Consider the following 23,830-nt stretch of genomic DNA (forward strand, 5'->3'; position numbering starts at 1 on the left):
AGAATCTGGACATCAGTACTGACGAGACTGCTGCTCTTCAGAGATCGTGCATCACCGATCACCCTGAGCGCGCACACGTGAGCGCGGAGCACAGAGAAGCAGTCAGAGCTACAGGCTACAGTGAGGCTAAAAACAGAGCTCAAATGACGTTTTTCGAAACAGCTTTTTATGTCGGGGCTTCACGACACTTGGATCACTACAGATGAGTATGTTGGAGATATTTTGTGGTTTCAATTTTGTGTTCTTGGACGTTAGTCTGGGGCGCCGTCAGCCATTAGGTGTGCTAGCCGCTGCACCCGCCGATCTCCGCAAGGGATGGGAGGACTCTAAAACTTCACCAGGGCCTCCGTCGGTACCAGTATACCCTGCAACACTACTTAGATGCTTAATCTAAACCCAGCTGTTTATTACGGTATCACATTGGCTAAAATGTTGGTTGCATTCCTATGTAAAAAGTAAAAAGGAAAAAAAGAAATCATGTAAATACAAGGGCAACATTGTTCACTATATGAACATGGCCTCAATCACTTTTGCTTACCTTGACAAGTCAATGATGTAACTATGTTGACAGGCCTATTGATACCACTGTCCATTATGTATGAAGCTACATTTAGAATGTTATCTTAGTTTAGCATAATGACTGAAAACGGGGGGAAACAGCTCACCTGGCTCTGTCCAAAGTTAAAAATAAATCTTCCTACCAGCACCTGTAAAGCTCAGTACTTAATACTTAATAGATTGTTTAATAAATCCTGTACAAAAGCCAAAGTGTATAATGACAAGTCAGTATACTTGGCCAAGAAATAGTCCAGCGTATATCCCATGTATAATTAGTCATTTAGGCAGATAGCCAGTCAATCAAACCATAAAGCTGATGCTGGGTGAGGCCCTCACACATTCACCATATTCACTTTTCATTATGATATTTGAACTACTCAGGTTCCTACACAGGCTTTTCCAAAGGACAGTAACAGGTTTAATGTTCACTTCAATACCCAATACCCAATTTCATTTTCTATGAAAGTTTTTAAGTTGTTACGTTCTGTGAGCAAAAGTGCCGTACTGCACTACAGGTTGCACGTCATTACTGCAGCTACATCCTGACAATGAGTCAGTCAAAATCATTTCAGGCGGTTTAGCTTCAATACAGGATTGCATTTTGGATAGTTACTCTATACACTGTAAGCACAACACAATGCACAAAGTCTTTCATGAGAAGTGATTATACGACAAGCATGTGAATCCATGCATTTTTGTGAATGAGCAGAAAGCAGATGGACACAAAGGTCCGTGTTCATTTTAAGTCTCTGTGAATGATATACTGTAGATGAAGATGCACAAGAAGATGTATATCAGCTGTTCAAGAGAGATGTAAAGTCAAAAATCCCATGCTGGGAATGCGATCCGTGTGAACAAAGACCAGCTGAACCTGAACCACGAGTTGGTGGTTGTAAATCCTCATTTCAAGGCATGAGAGTTCATCTAATGGTTACTGAGAGTAAAGTTTCAGACAGGTACAGAGAGGAGAAGAAAAGAAGTCAAGAGAAATGTTTTTATAAAATACCAATAGGAGTTTAGTCTACATGACACTGTTATAGAAAAAAGGGTTTCTAATTCAGCTATGTAGTCATGGGTTATAATTAGGATACCCATGACTAACGTCCACAGAATTTTACCTGCAATAACATCCAATTATCGTTTGCTGTTATATAAGAGACTTCACTTTCTCACTGTAATTTGCTATGGGGCACACTATTATGGCGATCACAGAATCGTGGCTTGGTAGAACTGGTTTATTTATGGTTATTTTATGTGGGTTTAAAAGCTGTCAGCACTATACTAAACAGTTCCAATTTTTAAGCTTACAATAACAAAAGCAGACCATGACTTTGTCAACACAGTATTATGGAAAGTCTGATTGAAACCACAGGAGATGGAAGAGATGACAGAAAAGGATCACAGAAATAGAAAATAATGACGTAAGTCACAAAGTTATATTGATTGCTTCCTTAATAAATTTGCAGTGCAATACATAGTACATGTTTTTGAAGGTGCTGAAGAAAAGTTTAGTTGTTGTTTCCATTATGCTAATACCATTATATTTACCAGCATGCTATCATTCTACATTAATTAAAGCCAAAGCAGATCCTACTATAGACCAGTATTATTATTATTATTATTATTATTATTTTTTGTGTGTGTGTGTGTGTGTGTGTGTGTGTGTGTGTGTAAAGCTGACTTGAAAATCATCTGATGGCCAAAACCTTTGCTTATACCAAACACAGCACATGGAGAAAATACAGTTCTACCCTAGTTGATACACCCTAACTCTAATCTTCTGGGTCCCATGAGGTGACGGTCCCCTGTGGAGGAACCTCACAAGACCCTCTGATGTCACTGACTGCTAGGTCTGTGGTGTTATGTATTCAATGCCCTCCTCCCCAGAGGATTACAGTAGCTCGCTGTACTGGTTTGTATGTCAACTCATGTCTCGGGGTATTGACACATAGCTACTGCATTAGCAGCGCACGGTGCCTACTGTATCCGTCAATACTGAGAATATACTGTATGGGTAAAGCATCGTGCAATACAGCGGTTCAATATCGCAGAGGAAATTCACAGAGGTGAGTGGTATACAGTATGTTATGAATTTAGCATACAAAAGTGCAGCTGAAGTTGTGCTAAGAAGCCTGCCTGCTGCGAATACACAAGCTGCTTCCACAACCCAAAATGCAAATGTTTTCAACAAAGGACTCATACGGAGACACCACTCTCTCGCGCACACAAACATGCAGTGTGTCAGCTCCATGCAGTCAGTATGCTTTCCTTTCTCTAAACACCATCCAGCATCTACCTGATTTGAAATGTATTAGCCAATTACATGGTAGCTGTCCAATATATGCAGAATACATTGGAATACGATACTGTAGGCAGCCTAGACAGCAAGCTGGCTGGTTGCATGGGTGATTAACATTTAATGTTAATGGTAGGCTTATGTTCAGGCTAACTGCACTGGGGTTTAAGTAATGATAATAGCAGAGTTGGCCACACCACATCTGTAATAACGCTGTCTGCAAAGCGTGATGTGATGATTGTGAAATTACTACTCTCGGCACCGTTTACGGAACAGTCAAACAAGCAGTTTTACTGTCAAGCAAACCGGTCACAAAGGCATACACAATGACACACATCAGAGGGACAGAGACACACTGACATTGCTCACAGATGTATACACATTGTCTCAATGAAATTAAATTCAATATTCCTTGGTATAAATGACTGAAAAATGAGTTAAAATTATGTTAAAAAACAAAAAACAGACAAAAACAAACATTGACAAAAGGGGGGATTCCACATTCCTAGAAATGAAAAATGAGTGAAATTTCCATGATGCTTTGATAATTTTAGGACAATGCTGAATTCAGTTTGGATCATTGGAGTGGTGTTTCCATTCAAGGATGATCAGACATGGTCTTCATTTATTAAGCTGTGTTTACTGAGACGATGAAACAACATCATCAATCATTCTTAAAGACTAGTGCTCCGATGGGGAGAATTAGAATGCATTACAGATGTCACGCATCATCAAGCTAAACATCTCATTTCCACCTCGCTGTGCGCCGTGTCTGCTCCGTGTCTGGGACTTGGATCTTGCTCTGTCTGTGGAGCATTTGTGTGTGTGTGTGTGTGTGTGTGTGTGTGTGTGTGTGTGTGTGTGTCTGTGTTTTCCTGTGTGTGTTTACGGTTAAGTGCTCTTGTGGCCATTTTCCCTGGGGCAAGGTATCCATCACCGTCCAAGCAGTTTTTTGACTGGGCACAGCTTAGGCCCTCGAGCCTGCTCTGGTCCCCCGAATATCTCCCTGGGGTCCCTCTATGTCAAGGGATACCACCTGCACCAAACACACACACACATGCAGACACACGCTAATACAAATCACTGTGACCCTAACACTCCTCTAATGCCCTCATTAGGTGATTAGTCCCAGAGGCAGGACTAAACTAACATTGCCCACTTCCAAATACCCAGCTTTGCCCCTGGGGGTAATGGTGGAGTCAGGTGGGGGAAAATACACGCGGATAGACAATAGGGTGACATTTCTATATTTTGCTTGTCCACTGCTTCGGGGGTTTTTTTTTTGTTTTTGTTTTTTTGGAATACACCAATTTTTAAATTCTGGGCTGAAACCGACACCAGTGTTTAATATAACCATAATAACCATTTGTCCGATAGCTGATCCCGATGTTTTTATATTGTTGTTTATTTTGTTTTTGCTGTAATTTATTCCTCCTTTGTGCCAGGAAAACAAAGAAATATACACTTTTAAAAAATCACTGAACTGTTTTAAAGTAATTAAGCCCTCCGTTACACTACCTTTGAATGAGCAGAAATTCAATCACACTAATTTATGAAACAACCCCTAATATAAATGTTCACAAAAACATTTTTAAAAAAGTAACTGCTGCAAAAGCCTTGTTACTATTGTGATATATCACAAGTAGATCACAATGAAAGAAACTCAAAATGAATTTTCAAGTTTGTGTATTTGTGTGTGTCCTCACTCACATGCATATGTGTGGTAGGGCAGGAGTGGTGTGACTATCCATATCCTCCTATATTTATTAATTCATCCGACACTTCTCCAGCCTGGTGTGTCACTATCAACAACGTACTGCAGAAACTCACCACATGCGCCTCTCCAGGAATATTAAAGTCAGTGGCTTTGGTGTTGTAATTAACTATGAAATATTGATGCCTATAACTTCTTCTGTGGTCCCTGTGAGCAAGCCTTTAAGACACACTGGTATAGAGGAAACTGTATGTCTGCGAGCTCGCGAACCTGAGTCACCAATGAATAATTGACAGCAACATAATTAGCTTGGTGCTCTATTGTGTTAGCACGTTCTCCACACATCCTTGAAGCATGTTCTGCTGTGAAGAAAAATGTCAAACACAGGCAAAGAGAGATCTCTTAAGATGTATAATTGAAATGTATTAGAAAAAAATGCTTTTTTTGACCTTGTGTTGCATGTTCACTTAACAAATACTATGATGAAATAATAATGATAAAATGTTGGCAAAGTTGTTGTCCTTCTCCCCAAACCTTAAGAAGAACCATCTGTAGAAGTGAGTGAACCCGATGTTTCAGCTCATCATCCATGCTCACTGAATAGACAGTCTTTTACCTTCAGACACAGCTGTGGCTCACAGTAACCAGTAAAGGGTAAAAAACACTCCATCTTGTTTAAAGAATTTTAAGCGTATATGCAAGTTTAATAAAATAAATTTGATTTGAAACACACTCACAAACACACTCACATAGATACCTGCATATTATAAATTACAACCACTACACCGTCCACACGTGGTTGTAATACTGTTACTAGAACAGGGGTGGGTAGAATCAGACACATAGGTATACTATATAGTACCATATGGTGCAAAAATACAGTATGCAGACCTGATGATGAAAATGAATAATTATTGTTGGTACTAGAGGGGGTGTCATGTTACCCATACTAAGGTTGCAGCGCACACACACACACTGTTGCTTTTCAAGTGTAGTTGTGGCTTGATTAATCCTCACCAAACAGTCCCATTTTAGATGAACTTACAACCTGTTTAAAAGCATATTTTTTTCCTGAAGGTTTGCCAAATGTCAAAAACATCTTATATGTATTCATACACATATTTATTTAAAACAAATGCCAACAAACGTTGGTTTTGTCATGCTGGGCAGGATTAGTTTCTTGTTGGTTAAAAGGTAGATAAGTGTATGTTGTATGTGTGTAAGATAGCTCTCCTCCTCACTAGTGTCACATTTTGTTTTGCAGATTTTATTTTGATTTGATTTGATTTTTTTGTATTTCAGCATGAATGGAAAAATTACGATAAGTGAAGCAGATTTTACATGTAATTGTAAATTGCGCGAGACATCAGCAAAAGCACGTGAACACACATGAAGGCGGTGCCGATGTCTCATGGTCTTGCGCAAGCGCACACACGTCAGCGCAGTGTACACAGAGGCAGTTAGAGCTACAGGCTACAATGAGGCTAAAAACAGAGTTCAAATGATGTTTTTCCAAACAAATTTTTATGTCGGGGCTTCAGGACACTTGGATCACTACGGACAAGCAGTATGGAGATATTTTATGGTTTCAATTCTGTGTTCTTGGGCGTTTTTAATCTGGGTCGCCGTCAGCCATTAGGTGTGCAGTTGTGCTGCTACCCACTTCTCCTTCGGATTTCCGTCAGTGTTGTGAGGACTCTAAAACTTCACCAGCAAACAGCAACAGCAAAGGCTGTTGATTTTCTGAATTATTTCAACTAACTGATGACAAACTTTGGCATAAAATGTAGACATTATTGACTGTCTGCCAAATAACAGCCAAGTTTTCCATGACAAAAAAAAAATCCATTCCTCTAAACACTGAGCTGCCGGTGTTTGGTTTAACAACCGTGCTAACTGGTGACTTTATGCCGAAAGCGTCTGTGGTTGCACGTAGTAGTTTACATAAATGGTTCCCTATAGACAATAAATACAGATGAGCATGTATTTAAAAGCATAACTGACTAACTAGGACACCTTCATGATCTGTTTGTGTTTTCATCAACTGCCATCCCTACGAGCAACCATGACACATCTAGTGACACCGATGTAAGTGTTCTGTTTGTGATGTCGACCTGATGTTGACTTTGTGGTCATTAGGTTGGAGCAACTAAGACTATATCTCCCAATAAAGCCACAGTTAGTCGATTGAGTTAATTTTTCCTGGGGGACCACTGCAGCCCCTAAACAGTGTAAGGTTAGCCCACAAATGCTGTGTAGTTAAGCAGTCTTTGAGCCCTTGGGCCAAATATGGCCTGTGAAAGGGAACAGGGTGGCTCCCCCACCATTTTCTAGTTTTTGTACTTTCAATATAAGTAAGGTACCAGGGTCCATAAAAACATAAAAGTAGAGCTTACTTATTAAAAAAGTGCCAGGGGAGAATCCCCTGGATCCCTGACAGAGGTCCAGGCTAAACATGTATGTCCTCAATAGGGTTGGAACAGTATGAGATTTCTGTCTCAGAAAATGTCACAGTTTCACAGTATCACAGCATTACAGAGTTATTAATATAAGTCAAAATGACCCTTTAAGGAATGAAACCAGAGGAAGTTATTTTTGGTTGAACAAACCTTTTATTTCTATAACTGAAATCTGAAACTATTTTTTAAACTAAAGTTTGCGTAAAATTAAAATAACGTTAAGATTAACTCCTGCAACCCGTCTTGAAATAATTTTTCTTATCAAAATTTGTATAATAAGTCTTCCTTTTAAAAAAAATAACTAAAATTGTTGAGATTCTCCTTCAAGTTTCATTTTATCGTAGATAAGCAAATGTACACGGTATGATAACTGTCAATTTTAATATCACGGTATACCTTAAAACCAGTATACCACTGCAACCCTAGTCCTTAAATCCTAAAAACGCCACTGCATACACCTGACCTGTGCAGGGCTTCTGTGATTGACCCCTCGCCACCCGCCATTTTGCAGAAGTGGCTCCTGGGCAAAGTAAGTTGAGTATCCCTGGCTTACGGTGTCCAAGTATGTAGTGGAGGTAGTGCCCCCATTCAAAAACTCAACATGGCGTGATATCAACTTCACATTCTTTATACCATACATAATCTTTCATCTACATTTCAACCCAACATGTTGGCAAAAGATATTTCCAGAAACAACGGTTAATATCTAGTCACCAAGCTGCAAAGAGGATGTGATACCTAGAAAAATTTACCGTTGTTCCTCCCCAGTCCTTCTGGAGAGACACATGCTGGGTAAACAAATCTACTTTGAGGCCATATCTTATTGTGACATTTAATCATACAAAAATGTAAGTGAATTTACAAAATCATACATTCAATAAAACTGTTATTTTAATATTTCAAGATCCAACTTTGAAAAAAATGTTCCTGACGCAGCATCACCTGAAATATAACACGACTATTCTAATAATGACAGCTAGGACTGCCTAGTGCTGTGTAACAGGAAAATTTATGAAAAATCACAAGTGAATCACTGGAAGCCGACAAATCCAAAGCTAACTGAGGGCTGTCTGCTCAATACTGTCCTCATGCCATGGAATAAAATAATCCCTCTCATCTGCTCGGACTTGTTAACAAAGCTGTCAGCTTGCTTTTACAACCAAACAGGCCTCAGTCAGACCGTCTCTCCGACAGTGGAGAAGGAGCAGACTCTGTATAATGCTTCAAACAGCAGCAATGTCCCCAATACCAACATATGCATGCATGCACACACACACACACACACACACACACACACACCCTTCCCTCTTTCCCTCGTGTCGACTAAATGTCAACTCTCCTGACATACAGCCTTGTTTGCAGCCAATGATTACCTCATAGCTAATTAATCCTGATTCAATCAATGTGAACTATTCAGATATTGTATGTATGTGTGTGTGTGTGTGTGTGTGTGTGTTTATTCTACTTGTATATGTGTGCACGTGTGAGTGTGTGCGTGTGAGAGACAGAGTAATCAGAAGAGAGGACCGGTAGGTTAGATGATGATGGATGGCACTCAGTGAGAGGCCTGTTCTAATCAGCAGGACCTTTTCCCCGTGGTGGAGGAGGTGGCAGTAGAGAGGATGGGAAAGGCTGATTGACAGTGGAAGAGCATGGGGTGTATGTGTGTGTGTTTTTGGGAAGTCCCTTACATTTAAAAGCGTCTATAGAGCATAACAGAAGACCAAAAAACAGTACACGGAGAAAGAGAAAAAGAGCGATAAAAAACGTCATACTGAGAGAGATGATAAGAGATGAAAGAGGAGATAACTGACATGTCATAAATCCTAAATCTGACAAATGACAAGAGGAAGTTCTGAGGAAATAAAGTCAAAAAGAGAATAATCAACTTCAATAAAAACATGGATACAAGGAAAAATTACACCTCACCCTCAAACTGAGTAGATTGCTGGAGACAATAACAGATAGAGACATAACAATACACACAAAAGCTAAATCTTTACAGAGCAAAAGGGGAGATATAAGGAAATAAGTCGGACTGGCAAGTGTAAGATCCGTGTTTTTTTGCTTTTTGATAAACGTCAAATAAATGGCAGTAGGGCTTGTTACCCTTATACGTCCTCATTCTTCCAAAGAGTGTCACAGAGTTAGTGTTATTTTAGCATGCATGCTAAAGACAAGCCTCGTCTAATGATCTTTTTATAGTCTCCCCTCTGCACTGCACCAAACCACAAGAGGTCTTGGCATACATCTTATATCAAACAGCCAGGACCAGGAGATTTAAAGAAGAAAACATGTTTGTTGTCTCCCTTCCTCTGTTCATTAGCAGCAGCACTCGAGGAATTGTCCCCAGGTAGCCTCTTTCTGGTTGTTTTCTGGAGTGACTTTAGAGAAGTTCTACCAATGGCATGTTTAAAAGATCATTTGTAGATATTCAACACAAACAAACCAGCCTCATTTAAAATGTTAAGGCATAGTTCGTTTGTGGGGCTTGTTTGCATTTGAGTAAACATGGTGGCGTAAACATGTTATAAATATATGAGTATTCTTATTAATCTGGGATTTTCTAAGATAATTAAAAGAAATTAGTTAACAAGCATTAATAAGTGAGGAAAAAGCTGTCGCCTTGCCTCTTTTCAGATGACATTGAGAGGGGAGGGGGAGTAAAAGGCTGACCCAAATATATATATAAATTTTGTTAAAGGAAAAAGAGAAACAAACTTGTCAAATGTTACTGTTAGATGGATAGCGCTCTCTTGAGTTTGAAATCAATCATCATGGTAGCAACAGCAAAACATTACCAGACTTTGCAAGGAATAATGATTACATGTAAAACATTGTTTTAAACTCAGATTGATTTTCATGTCATATTTTGACACATGTTGAGTTTTTTCTCAGTAATTCTCATCTACCATTATGATAAATACACAGAGGCAGTGGTTCATACCTCACAGTTCATGATTTTTATGTGTTGCACGCATCTCCAGTTTCTCCTACAGTCAAAAAACATGCAGGTTATGAGACCTGCAGAATACAAAGTAGGTGTGAATGCTGTCAATGATCAACTATAACCGTACCTTAGCATGTAGACCATAATCAACAGTGCCAGGTTGGAAAGAAACACTCATTAAGAAAATCTATAGGTTCCTCTCCCTCTGATCTTACATACTAATTAGAGTTTCATGTTTCAAGGTCTGTTATAATGATAAAATTCAAGAATACACAGCGTAGTTTTTTCCCCGCACTCTGCACAATAGTGTCATATAACATGATTGTGCAGACTTATGGTTTTGTTGTAAGCATCTGATAAATGAGCTAAATTTAAGCTAAATAAAAAACAATTTAATCAACAGCATTTTAGCAAAAAATAAAATAATTATGTATACAAATTTAGACATCATTCAGTCTCATGACTAAACACTGAGGACTTGACACAGACTTGCATAAGTGACTACCGAACTTCGCTGACATGATCACTCTGTGTGCACTCCATTCTCTCTCTCCATCGACAACCACTGAGGTCATCTGCTTGATGCATGATGACACACAGGGCAACAGCACAGAGTTGCAGGCTCCTTTTCTGAAAACGTGTGGATGTGTTAATGTGTCACAAACTGTGTGTTTGCTGAACTTGTGTGTGGTATTGCTGGGATCAAAGGCAGCGACACACACTGTCAATGAGCATCAGGCTGCTGCAATTACTGAAGTCATTAGGTTAGGTAAGAGAGGAAGAACGGTGGTGTTTCGACGCCCATTCTGCTCCCTCTGGAACGGGAGCTGGAGGTGGCTGATTGCACACATGCACACTCGTAATTACACGCGCAGGCGAGCTTCCATGCAAACGCACGCAAAGATCTACACCCACATGCAGCTATTCACACGTCTGCGAACGCACTAAAACATCCACAGGCGCACTACGAGAGCTGCACAGGTGGTGCCTCGTATGAGGTCTGCACTCCACATCAAAAGGACACCTCTGACATCTCAGATTGCTCACAAATGATGATGCACAGAGATCTTTTGCCACTACAAAGGCAGAACAAAAGAACTGACATGAAAGAGAAGTCAATAAACATAAGGCGTTTAATAAAACATTTTTTTTCTGCTGAATTCACTACAAAGGTTTTCACTGTTTTTCCTCTCACACGACACAACAAAAAGAAAAAGCGAGAACTGTTGAGTCACATGATAGACTAAGACGAGTGGTAACAATCCAGTAATTTTTTGTCAGGATAGGCCTGCCCTGGTTAGACTGTGGAAAAGTGAGAGCAACTGAAGGCAAAATTGTACTGTGCATAGGAGCTTTGTGGGTAACATATGAACACATCAACTCTATCTATTCCACTGCAGCTGACACACTAGTTTGCTAATTTGTTTATTCTCAAAGGCACATAAAAAAAGTCCCTGTTGCAATGACATGCCGTGCACATACGGACGCAGTGGCTCACAACTCGTACCAAATATGACCATCATCAAAGTATGCTGCACACAGCCTCACAAGCTGTGCTGGAAATACACACACACGCAGCAGCAGCACAGAGAGCATGTGCCCAGTGCAGAGGCAGCTGAGTAGAAGCGGTGGCTTACAGATGTTCAGTGTCCCACAGCAGTTGTTGGAGCTACAGTGAAGTGTCAGCCCAGGAGGACAGAGAGCCGAGGCACAGCGGCATAGAAACAGAATGGAACATGAGGTCACACTCAAAGCCTCACAGCCCACAGCACCTCAAACTGCTGGCCCTGCCTGTGAGCAAACATCAAGTCGACACAAGTCAGGGTGGAGGGCTAGATGATGACTAATCTGAATTTCATCATTTTCAGGCACTGGGCTGTTCTTTATATTGATACTGTACTCTTCGACAATGTTCAATAAGCCAGGACTAAGGCGTCAAAGTGAATGGTGGAACATTACCAATATGGGGAAAGATAACAGAGAGTTGTTAAAATTTAGAACCAGATTTTTTAATATGAATGCTGCTGACCAAAACCAAGCTTATGTATTATGAGGCAAAATAAGTTTCTAATCAGCCAGTGAGTAGTCAGCTGGCTTTCAAATAAGGTTTAAAAGAACATTTGAATTTGCCAACCCTTTCAAATCCAGGCCAACAATGTAGTGTAGGTGTAATACAACCATAAACTGTATAAAAGAGGTGAACATGGCCTCTGTCACATGACCCATTAGTTTGTGCACCATTGTTTTGTAGCCTAAAGTTTAATATTTTGGCTGTCGCCATGTTGTTTTTGGAGCCAGAAATTAGCATATTTGGACGGATCGGTAAGGCTTGGGGGGATACGCATTAGTACAACTCTATCCTTAATGACAATAGAGTCATGGGAGTGACTTGTCAATCAAAAGGAAGCCACACCCTAAAGCATACCCTGCTTAATTGTTTATTTCACTCAAAATGGGACCATCACTTACAAAATGAGCATCATGCTGTATTGAAGAAGACTTGGAACTAACAATTAAGACCATAAATTCATTAGGCAAATGTTTACTGAGGTAACTAAGCAAATTAGAAGTAGGATCATTTTCTCATAGGCTTCTACACAATCAGGCTTTAAGGCATTTCAGCACTGGCTTCACTTTTTAGCTTACCTTATTGATAAAAATGGACTTGAGCTGAAATCTTACGTGCCCACTGTAAATCCCTAAAAACACAGAGGCACAAACACTGAAGTTTGTTGGAGAGTTGAGTGACAGCAGAATTTAAAGTTAATGGGTGGGGGGGGGAGCTGCATAAATGGTAGTTAACATTAACTCATTGCTTTTCCAGGTGGTCTGTGCAAAGGTGAAAATGGTTCCAGTCAAAGGTCAATCTACTCTTTATTTCGTCTCTCTGATGTGGCACTGTAAAATGCCTTTTGGCGTTTAGACACCTCTCAAAGCCTTTCCTGTTGGAGAGAACCCTTGCATCGGTGTGTCGAAGTTTTCCCATGCTGCTTTTGGCCGCAGACGCCCAACCATGACAGCACGAAGAACCCAGCACTCAAACCCAGATGAAACCAACTGGTGATTTCCTCTGTCTTTCAACATTCTGTGTACTATTTCAAATAGATGATGCAATATCATTCAAAAGTTCACTTGATGCAGTTATTTTTGAGGTTTAAAATGACTAAGCCTGTTCCTTTTTTTCCTCCTTTCAAACATTCATCGGGGGTGTTCAGGCTTTTTCATGTTTGTGTGTGCACAAAATGTATCAGAAGCTGTGTGAGTGTTGTGTTTGTCTGTGTGTGCATGCCCGTGTGTATATCGGTGTGTGCTTAAGCCGACTGAAGGATCACACGCACACGGTAGTGTAACATGAATATTCTGCTTTGCGTCTGGCTGCTGTGGTCTCCCTTGGTATGGGGAGCTGTGTAGATGCGGGTGGGGGTGGGGGGGTTGGGGTGGTGGTCGGGAGGGGGTACACTCTCTAATGGGCTATCCAGGGACCTGACGCCACTCTCCAGAGACACATGGGCTCCATACCATCCCAGCCTGCAGCCTTTGTCAAAATGCACACTTCCTCAGATNTAATGGGCTACCCAGGGACCTGACGCCACTCTCCAGAGACACATGGGCTCCATACCATCCCAGCCTGCAGCCTTTGTCAAAATGCACACTTCCTCAGATATTCCTTTTCAAATCTATTAACTCCAAACTCAAATCCACACCCAATTAGGCTAAGCAGGCCAACTTCATAGGAACTGTATGAGACACATGGCATGAGAAAGTTCTGATGTGGAGTGTGTATGGGTGAGTATAGGTTTGCTTATGATTATGCGATGTGAGGGTGTGTGATAGTGTAATGAGCAGTTGGTCCTTCAGAGAGTCTATGTGCCCACTTCTGGTAAGAGATCATTTATGTAACTGCTCATCAGGATTATATGACGGAGGTTTATCAGGAGAAATAATGAGCAAATTAAGAGATACATGTATAAGTTGTGTTGAAAACACTTTCCAACAATCATACATTTACATACACCCTGCAAAGAGAAGAACTTTGAACAAGAGTATATTTTTTCTGTGAATTCCATATGGATCATTTCGGTTTACTTGTACGCACGATAGATGTGTAGAAGTGCCAGTATTTTTCCTCCATTACACATCTGTGTGTACAAATGATTGAAGGTGACATAGAAAAAAGACATTCATGCTGTAACTACAATAATTTCTGTATTATGTGTTACGTCCGTACATGTTCTCTGTGTACATTTGTGTACATGCATGTTTGTATGTGTATTTGAGTAATTGTGCACATTTGTATCTGTATCAGCATTTGCGTGTGGGTCTGTGTGTGTGTGCTTCACCTGTCTCCATGACCACCATGGAAAGCAGTGTGCCTCCTGCCCCCTTTAATCAGAGTCACACAATGGTGAGGCTAAAGCCGCCTTATCTCTACACAATCAGATTAGAGAGGATTGCTGCTCTGCTAAGCACCACAAAGTAAAGCGCCACCCCCCCATCCCGGATCAAGATGATTTGATTAATAATTTGTGATCATATTATCCTTTAAGAAGCATAAATTGTTTTATTTTTATTTATTTATTTTCCATTTGTTTCTAGTTTTTTTTCACCCACAGTTCCTAAGGCTACACAGAGATTGAAAGATTATCTTCCACCTGAGCATGTGCTCTCTCCTCCTCCCTCCCGCTCGTTCTCCCTCAATTCATTTCTCCCCTCCGCTTTCCTGGAGGTGGTTTGTTTGTTAGTTCCACCAGTGGCCAGATGGGGGTGCCATGACTGCTGCACACAGTGGGGGCCTCCTCCACACCTAATCTCATCAAAATAAACATGCCAGCAGTTGTCAGCTTCTCCAGCAGCGAGAGGCAGGGAGGGAGGGTGCTATAGAAACAGGTCAGGCTAATCATGCATATAATTGCATTTTGACATTTTGGGCTACTGGGACCAGACCTTTGGATATCAGGTTATCCTCGAAGCACTTAAGTGATTAACAAATGAAAATGCAGCTCTGAAACTTAATTAGATATTATGTCTCGTCCATGCCTACGGGGTGGGGTTTTAAGGTAGCTGTTGTCAGTGGGTGGAGTGGGGGGCATTGTACTTAGTTAAATCAGGAAACATTAAGAGGTGGGAAAAGACAGGTTTTTTTATACCTCACCAAAGACACTGAACTGTGCAAATAATTTGCCTCTACGGTTTAGTTTTAGGAATATATTAGTTCTTACACCAATCCCTCAATGTTCACTGCAGTTGGCAACAAAAGTGTTTGATTCATAGCCTCTGGACTGTACATATGACCCAGGTCGCAGTCATTATGAAATGGCAAGGGAGTGAGAGCGCTTCATCATGAGCTGGCTTCAACTTCCATGTTTGCTCTTAGGAAAAATTACAATTACCCTCCCCTGTGGCACAGCTAAGGAAAATAAACTTTTATCCTCAATTTTTATTGAAAAGCTGCTTTCAGTGAAAAATCTCACTCTTTCTCAATCACACAAACACACATACTCTTCCTCTGTCTCTCCTTACCCAAGAGTAACTTCACAATAGAGAGATGTTAGCAGCCATGGGTTGTCACCATACCATTCCTCAATATTAAAATCTAAAGCATAATTTTTGTGCATTGTTGTGTACATTGTGTATTGTTGTGAATGGAGTGTGTTGTACTGTATGCCAGTGCCAAAGACAAATTTCCATTCTATACAAATCTATTAGGCAATAAAGTCATCTGAATCTTAATATGAAAATTCAGCCACAAAAAATAAAAGACCTTAGGGTTTAATTGCTTAGCTGGTGTGAAGGAACTTATTTTTGTTGTTGTTGTTGTTTTCAATTATCTAGCATTTAACTGATCAATAAACAGCAAAGGAAAAACAGAATTATATGACTACCTACAGGACAGGTTCATTTGACAAAAAATTGAGATGTTACTTCTAACAGTGTAGAATGACTGGGTTGCACTAATACATGGCCTTGTCCCACTCTTATGTGCAATAACATATCAAGCAAAAAAATAAATGAGTTTACTTCATTCAGTATGCTTAAAGTAAAGCTTGTACAGCAAAAAGGCTATACGGTTTCTCAAATTTTGATGTTATGACAGCTCATCTCTTAAATGGTTGATATGAATTACAAAAATGTCCATTTTCAAATATTGCAGCTTTTATTTTTTGATAGCCAGACACTAAAACAGGAAGGTTGAAGTCAACATTTAGAAAAACCCTCTGATCAGTTCTCTTAATATGCAAAAAACACACTGTATCCTCCTGATGCCCTCCTAAAAGGACATGATCCTACCCAAAAGCTAAACATTTTAAAGAACTTGCCCATGTTTTGCCCTAAACCCTGCATCCTGCAGATAATAACAATATAAGACTATGATGTCAGTAGATCAATAGGGTGTTCGCTACAGTATGACCCAAGAGGAGTTTTCACTGCCCAATACCTGATTCTCTGCTCACCACTCATCTTACCGCCATGTTGGAACCAGTTCTCGAACACGATTAGCTACTTCTCCACTTTACTAATTCATGGGCAAACTTAAGCCTCTGAACACTAAGGCCACAATCCATCTCCTTATCTTCCTTTATCATTCTCTAGTGAATCTGCACTGCTTTTGTCCCTGTAAGGTACAGATCCACTCCATCTGATTGTCCTGATTCCTTGTCCTGCTTCTGCTCCAGCAGACTTGGTAACCCATCACCACAGGGTTCACTCTACCATCCATTTACAACGAATCCCACTGCAATGCTGTACCTAGAGACCATAAAACCTACTAAACTTCTTACTTACTTAGCTTACTTCTGAAATAGGATTTTTCTTTATTTTTAAGCAGAACAAATTTCAGACTTTTTTTTTTCAAAGACATTTGACAGTATGTATGATAGGGCCCTATGAATCAGCTGTAAAACGTGGAATATCCTGGAATTTGCCTAATTGCTGATTGGGCTTATCTGCTCTATTCTCCAAGACTTCACTCTGCTCTGCTTGCGTCTGTCTCCAACTTAAACACTGGTTTGATGACAGAGATATAAGTGAAGGTTAATTTTAGTTTGGCTTTTTAAATCAAATCGTTCTACGCTTTTCAAGTCGTTCCGAGGCACTGTCTGATGTCTCTGCATTGAGCCAGACGTCACTCACATCTCCGTGGTCAAACCACCTGTAAATGCATTGAAACGGCCCAGGAAACATATGGCTACACCTGCTTTTTAGAATAAGGTTTTAACATAGCAAATATACATGTATGTTAATAAGAAAGTTGAAACAACTGACCCGCGTCCCTTATAAATTAAGAAAACCCACTTAATTGTGAGGAAATCACTTGATTCTGTGATGACTGAGGATTTAAGAGTAAACTTATTACAAAGCAATGTAAAGCTCTGATGTAAAGCACTTTATTCTTCAAAAAAAAGGAATGTTTTGTTTTAGAACTGTATTGAAGTACTTTGATCAAAAAAATAGTTCAGTGTTGTATTATATCAAATTAACTGATTTTCATGACATAAAGTATTTTCTTATTAAACTGCTGAAATTTTAATCATCCACCACATGATAAGACACTCTTTCAGATGATAAAATGTGTTTTAATCAGAAAAGAAAGAATTAAGAAAAATTAAAACTGAAAAAAATGTAATCTGGAAAAAACTAACAGATTTCATAGGGCACTACACCATGCTAACAAGACTGTGGAAATAACATTGCTGTTATTCTGTTAATCGCAGAAGATATTTTTGACCAGTCACACATGTCGGTCCATTGGTTATTTTTGCTACTCTTCCATTTACTACACTGCGCATCATCTGGGTCTGGTAGGAGCTAGCTAGCTACTGCCGCTGCTCATTTAGCCACGCTAACACCAACTAACAGCACTGCTGTGCAAACAGTTTACCTTCCCTACAGTCACCCCCCAGCTTACCCCAACAAGTAAGCGGCTCAATTTTGAGCAGTTAACCCCCTTTTAGCATTGCTGACTATGTTACCACCGTTAGCAGTGTCAGCATGGCTATGATGCTAACATAGTAAACAATGCTGAAAGTGGTTTGTGGTTCAAAATGAAGCTGCTTACTCACCCAGGCAAGCTGAGGGGTGACTGGAGGGTGGGCACAATGTTTCCAAAGCAACGTGTTCATCCACTGGTATGGTGTTACCAGCTATAATTGTAAATGAGCAGCACTCCTAGCTAGCTAACGTTAGTTCCCTCCCAACCCAGGTGGTATGCAGTGCAGAGTGGCCAAGAAACCAGTAGAGTCCGTAGACTGGACAGTGGGCGTGTTTGCACAAGTTAACGCAGCTGTACAGTTGTCTGTCAGCTAAGCGTGTTGTGTAATTGACAAGCAAGTTTTTGGACAAAAGTGTTCTGGGGACTCCCTGAGAGCTCCAACAGGAACTACACCTCCGAGGGCTTTTTTCTGTTTACATTTTCACTGCTGGAAAGGAACGCTGAAGTGATATAAGTTGGCCTGCGGTTGGTACAGCAATGTCCCTTTCTCTTTGACGAGTCAAAACTGCGTTGCATTTGCCCTATCATGTATATGTTGGTAAAGCATGAACTTCAGTGTCAGTCCATTTGTCCGTGTTTTCTTCCATTTTTGTCATTACAAGCTGTTGTTTGTGTTGTCATTTACAGCACTGACGGGTCACACCTGCTTTTTAACGTAAGGTTTTAACATAGCAAGTATAAATACTCCAGTACTCCAATCCTTTTGTATTTTCATCATCACACAGATAAGCTAAATAAGGGCATGAAAACAGTTTCAAACAAAGTGATATATTTGTCACTGACTGAACTTTAACAAGCTTTAACCTTTAATTTAACATACTACATTTTACACAATTAACAAGACACTGATCTTAAATTGTGCGTGTTGTGTCTTGCAGTTTGATATATGCTGCAGTTACAATGATATCATCTAGGCGTAGTTCATAAGTTCCTAAACAAGAGTTATACTCAAGTCAAGATCATAAAAGGACAAGTATTTCAGCTATTTCACCACGTAACACATTCAGTAAGTATTGAATGTGATGTGCTAAGGCTGTCAGTACCCTCCACCCTATCCCGTTCAGAGCTCATCATAAGCACAAAGACTATGATGAAGACATGGCTCCCGACAGACGTCCTGGACCATGTCTGTGTTTGTGCCTCTGCTTCACGGGACAACAGGAGCCGTCAGTCAGAAAGGATAGGGCGGGGAGAGGGAGGGATGCCAGGGGGGTTGGGGTTGAGGATGTGGGAGGGTGGACGTGGGAAGACCGGGTCTCAGCTGTCAGCTCGTTGCACTCACATATGGTTCAGTGTCCTAGTAGCACTATGTTAAATGACAAAGAGCCCTCCCTCTCCATCATCATAGGCAGACACACCTTTACAGACACCTCTGTCTGTCTGTAGATCCGCACACACAAATAGATGTGTGCGCACATTTTCAGATATGCACAATACAACCACACAACTTTACATACACACAAGTATGCACACACAAAAACATGCACAAAGCACATTCACAGGCAGGCATACTCATCTCCTGCATTTTGCATAGGTGACACTTTTCATTATTCAAAGCTTCTTTCTGGGGATGTGGTGTGCACATCGAGAGGCGACATGCACTCTCTCCAAACAAGGTACACCTTAATTATGCATGCTCAGACTACAGGCATTGCATTTTGGTGTGCATGTGTCTGTGTGTGTGTCTATGTACTGTGTTGCACTATCTTGCCTAATTGTAAGGCTTTATATGTGGGACGTGTATGTGTCCTGTGTGTGAACATCTTCAGTATACCTCTGTGGGTCTCTGTATTCATATCTGAATGTAGACAGTTGGCACTTCTCTGTGTACACCTGCAAATACTGAATACAACACCTTTATGGATGTCCTTGTAGGTCAATGGCTGCAAATGTACATCTGTGACAGAGCCTGTGTTGAAATCTCATATTATCTGTGAACAAGCCACAATACCTTCCAAGCAGTCTATTCAATAGTGGTACAGTATGTTGGGTGCGCAAAAAAAGCTTGAGAAAGCCAGCCTACGTTAGCTAAGCCGATTCAGTGTGAACAGATGAGATACAGTGTGTCATAAAGGGCTCCCACCTGACCCGCCCCTCATCAGTGCCATCTTCCGCCCTCGACAAAACATATTTGTATTGTTGTTGTTGTTGTGTGCTTAGTCTCTTTATCTGCCTGACAGGGTTTCAAACTTGCACGTCTCTCCCTGAAGAGACAGCGGTGATGAAACAATTCGAAAGATGGCGGCTCCTGTCGTTCACTCAGTGTTACAGCTCACTGTGAAGCACACAAGTAGGCTTTCATTTAGGCGATTACACCAGATTAAAATTTCCACTAATGTTGGGGAGTGCACGTTCCTTTAGAAGAGGCCTCTGCTTTGAGTGTCGACATGACGACGCATTAGAACAGTGAGCATCACATTAACCAGCAGCACTGGCAGCTCAGAGGTGCAGCAAGACAGGGATTTTCAGCTTGATTGGGTTTTCATCTTGGAGTAAAGGGATGAATTATTTATTTTCCAACTGGAATGTGTGTGTGTGAGAGAGTATACGGAAGTGTGTGTGCATGTGTGTGTGTGTGTGTGTGTGTGTGTGTGTGTGTGTTTGTGATGGATGAAAAAGCCAAGCCAAGGTAAATACTTTAAAACATTCTACCTTTCTCTTGATGCAGAAAAACAACAAGCTTTAGGGTCAGAGTGCAACGTTCCCAAAAGTGAAATTCCAGCAATTATTCACGGGAGATCCACAGCGGGTGCTCAGGGCAACATGTCCGCACCCTTGAGTGGGCAGAGGAGACTGACAGCCCCATTATAAAACGGCCCGCGTGACAGATAAATATTTCAGACACAAATAAATAAAGGATGCCCGGCGTTTTCCCTCTGAATGACTTTTCACAGCCGAATGCCCACGGCCGCTTGCCCCGGGATCTCCTGACGGCACCCTTCACCCCTCCCTCACTATCACCCCACCACCTATTCCACCTCAGGCTCTATGCGACACCAAAAAACAGGCCGCCAACCCCCCCTGAAGTTGCCCCCCTCCAATGGCCACAGTCCTCCTCCTTCCCTGCATATATCCCCTGGGCCGACCGCCCCTGGCAGCAGCGTGCAGGTAAAGGCGCTGCTCCTCCATTTCTGGGTACAAAGAAGCAATTAATCTATGTGTCTGAGACAGGGTGTCTAGAAAGCCTCCCTTTTGTGTTTGTGGATCTCTCTCTGTCGAGCAAACTCAGAGAGCCAGGGTCCATTGTTGCCCAGTAATTACTGTAATGTGTAGAATACATGTTGAATTGTAATGACTTTGTTCCTTATTGTTTTTTTTTTCTTTTTTTGGCTGATGTTACCTATGAGGTGATTACAAATGGGTTGGGTAGAAGGTTCTCGTGGGATATGTTAAAAAATAATAGATTTCATTTAATAGTAGATTAAGTGTGTTAAATGTCCGTAGCTATAATAGGCATGGCTAAGCGTCTCCTCTGCCCTTCCCAATAGTTTCTTATGGATTACCTCGCTTTATTTTATTAGGGCAGAGTGCCATCCCAAAGGAGCACAGTGTAATAATTCAATTAAGGGAAAATTATGAGATGTTCCTGTGGTTACAATCTAAGAGAGGCCAGATGGGAATCTTGCAGCTACCCCCACTGCCTCCAAGCAAAGAGATGGAGAAAGAGTGAAGAGAGAGAAAGACAAAGTAGGAGAGATAGTTTCCCAATAGTATCAGTTCTGCCCTCTAAGGTATACACTGGGAAAAGATAGGAGACAAGCATAAGATGAGAGATCAGAGTAAGTGACGGGAAATCTCAGATCAGCTTCCTCAAAATATAGAACAGTATCCTTTGTTAAGGCCACATTTGTAGCAAACTTTCAGACAGTTGAAATCCCTGCCATGAACAGTGCTGAGAATGACAATTCCACCAGTGGAAGCCATATACTGTTTAAAAAAAACCCATGTAAATATCAGCACTGACAAGCATTGTAGTTTAAGTATCAGACAAGTGCTGTTTCTGGCTAGAATCCAATCATACTGACAGCTTTGCCTGTGTTGGACTCGTCCAAATGTTTCTACTGTGTGTACAGTAGTTTGGACATCAGTTTTTTTCTTTGATGTCCTGCTGGGCCGCACAGAGAAAGCAAGTCTTCTACCAATGGGACTATTACACCAGACAAGTAGAAATCCTGAGAACACAAGGTCTTTCTGACTGTCTTTTTGTCTGTATCTCCTTCTTTCACTTTCCCCCTCTCCATCTTTCCCAATATTTCTCTTTCACAGTCTCCCTAACAAAAATCGTGTTGAGCGGTGTTAGCATTGAGATAAAAAAGAACGCTAAAATATTAATGGAGACGTGCTTTGTTCTGGCGAGCACAGAGACGTAGAGACGGAGTTCTTCTGACTGGCAGAAACCAGGTCTGATTCATTAGCTGGGGTGTCTGTGTGAGGAAGTCCACAGAGGGCTGCCACATCCACTGAGAATGCCTGGTAGCCCCCCTCCCCAAACAGCATACCCCCTTCCAATCAAGCCCTCCCGTGCACTCTCTCCATCTCTCTCCTCCTTCCCCTTCACTCTCTCTATCATTATCCCCCACCTCCATATTCTCTCTGCAATTCTTTAACCCCCGAATTCTCTCAAAATCTCGCTTTACTGTCTTGTGAATTCTTCTCATATTATCATCTCCTCCTCCTCTATAGAGATAAGGTTCCACTTACCTCCCCCCCACCCAACCCCCCCTGTATGCATGTTTGTTCTTCCTAATGCCTCTCCAGATGTGCTAGTGAAAGAAAACCAAACAAAAAGGAAAAAGAAAAAGAAAATCATGTCTCTCAGCTCCACTCGACACTAGATCTTGGGGTAAACAAGCCAGAGACCTAAGAGTTAGGATCTGGTGCTACACTTTACCCTCAGTGACTGCCTCTGAGAGGTAAAGCGCTGCGTATTCACACACATGTTTGAATTATGCTGGGCTGCGCCAGGGAAGACTGTACCACAGGGAGAGTCCAGCTTCTTCCTCTGTCTCTCGTTTCTCTCATCTTTTACTCTACCTCACTTTCCCCTTTCCCTGCGAGACAAAGATGATCAAACCAAACTGAGTGGACACAGTCCCTTCACAAACTGGAGAGGGAAAACCTAGAGAGAGTAACAGAAAAAGAGAGATGGAAATTATAGACTCCTCCAAAACTACTTTCTTCCACAATCCCTTAAAAAGACGAGCTGCTTCCCCAATGAATAGGGAACAGCTCATTGGGATCGTCTAAGAACAAGATTGAGGATTTCTGGGATATGTTTTATCCTTTTTATGCTCTCATTGAAAAAAAAAATCAATAGAGCAACACAAGGAAAAAAAGAGGAAAGATAACAATGAGGCTAGATAAAGTAAAGTTTTCACAGATGTCTTGATACTTGTTAAGAAAAGTACTACACTTGTGACTTTGTTTCAGGATTAAAACTTATTAACTTGGGTTTCTGTGTAGGAAAACTCTTAAATAACAGTGACTTGCCAAAACATTACAATGAAATCAGCGCATGACGACTTCTCCATTAATAGGTCGGAATTCATAACAGATGAACACGAGCTGTAATGTCTGTTGTGGTTTATACGCATCTATTGTGGTTTGTTGGAACGCAGCTCTTTTCTTGTTCAAATGGCTTGTAGTAGTCCGGTGGGAAGTTTGGGGAAATATGGGGACACTTGTTCTACTTGTTCTTTGTGTAAACAAGACTTGACAACCTTACCTGACGCAAGAGAGGGATAATGCACTGACACTGTACAACAGAAACCCAACAACTGAGATGCTTTATCGCCTGAAATAAACAGTTATAAGCAGACAAGTGCAAATCATGTTTGACATCCTCCTCACAGCCGCTGTTATG

Source organism: Epinephelus moara, chromosome 1 (genome assembly GCF_006386435.1).
Source record: "Epinephelus moara isolate mb chromosome 1, YSFRI_EMoa_1.0, whole genome shotgun sequence".
NCBI lineage: Eukaryota > Metazoa > Chordata > Actinopteri > Perciformes > Serranidae > Epinephelus > Epinephelus moara.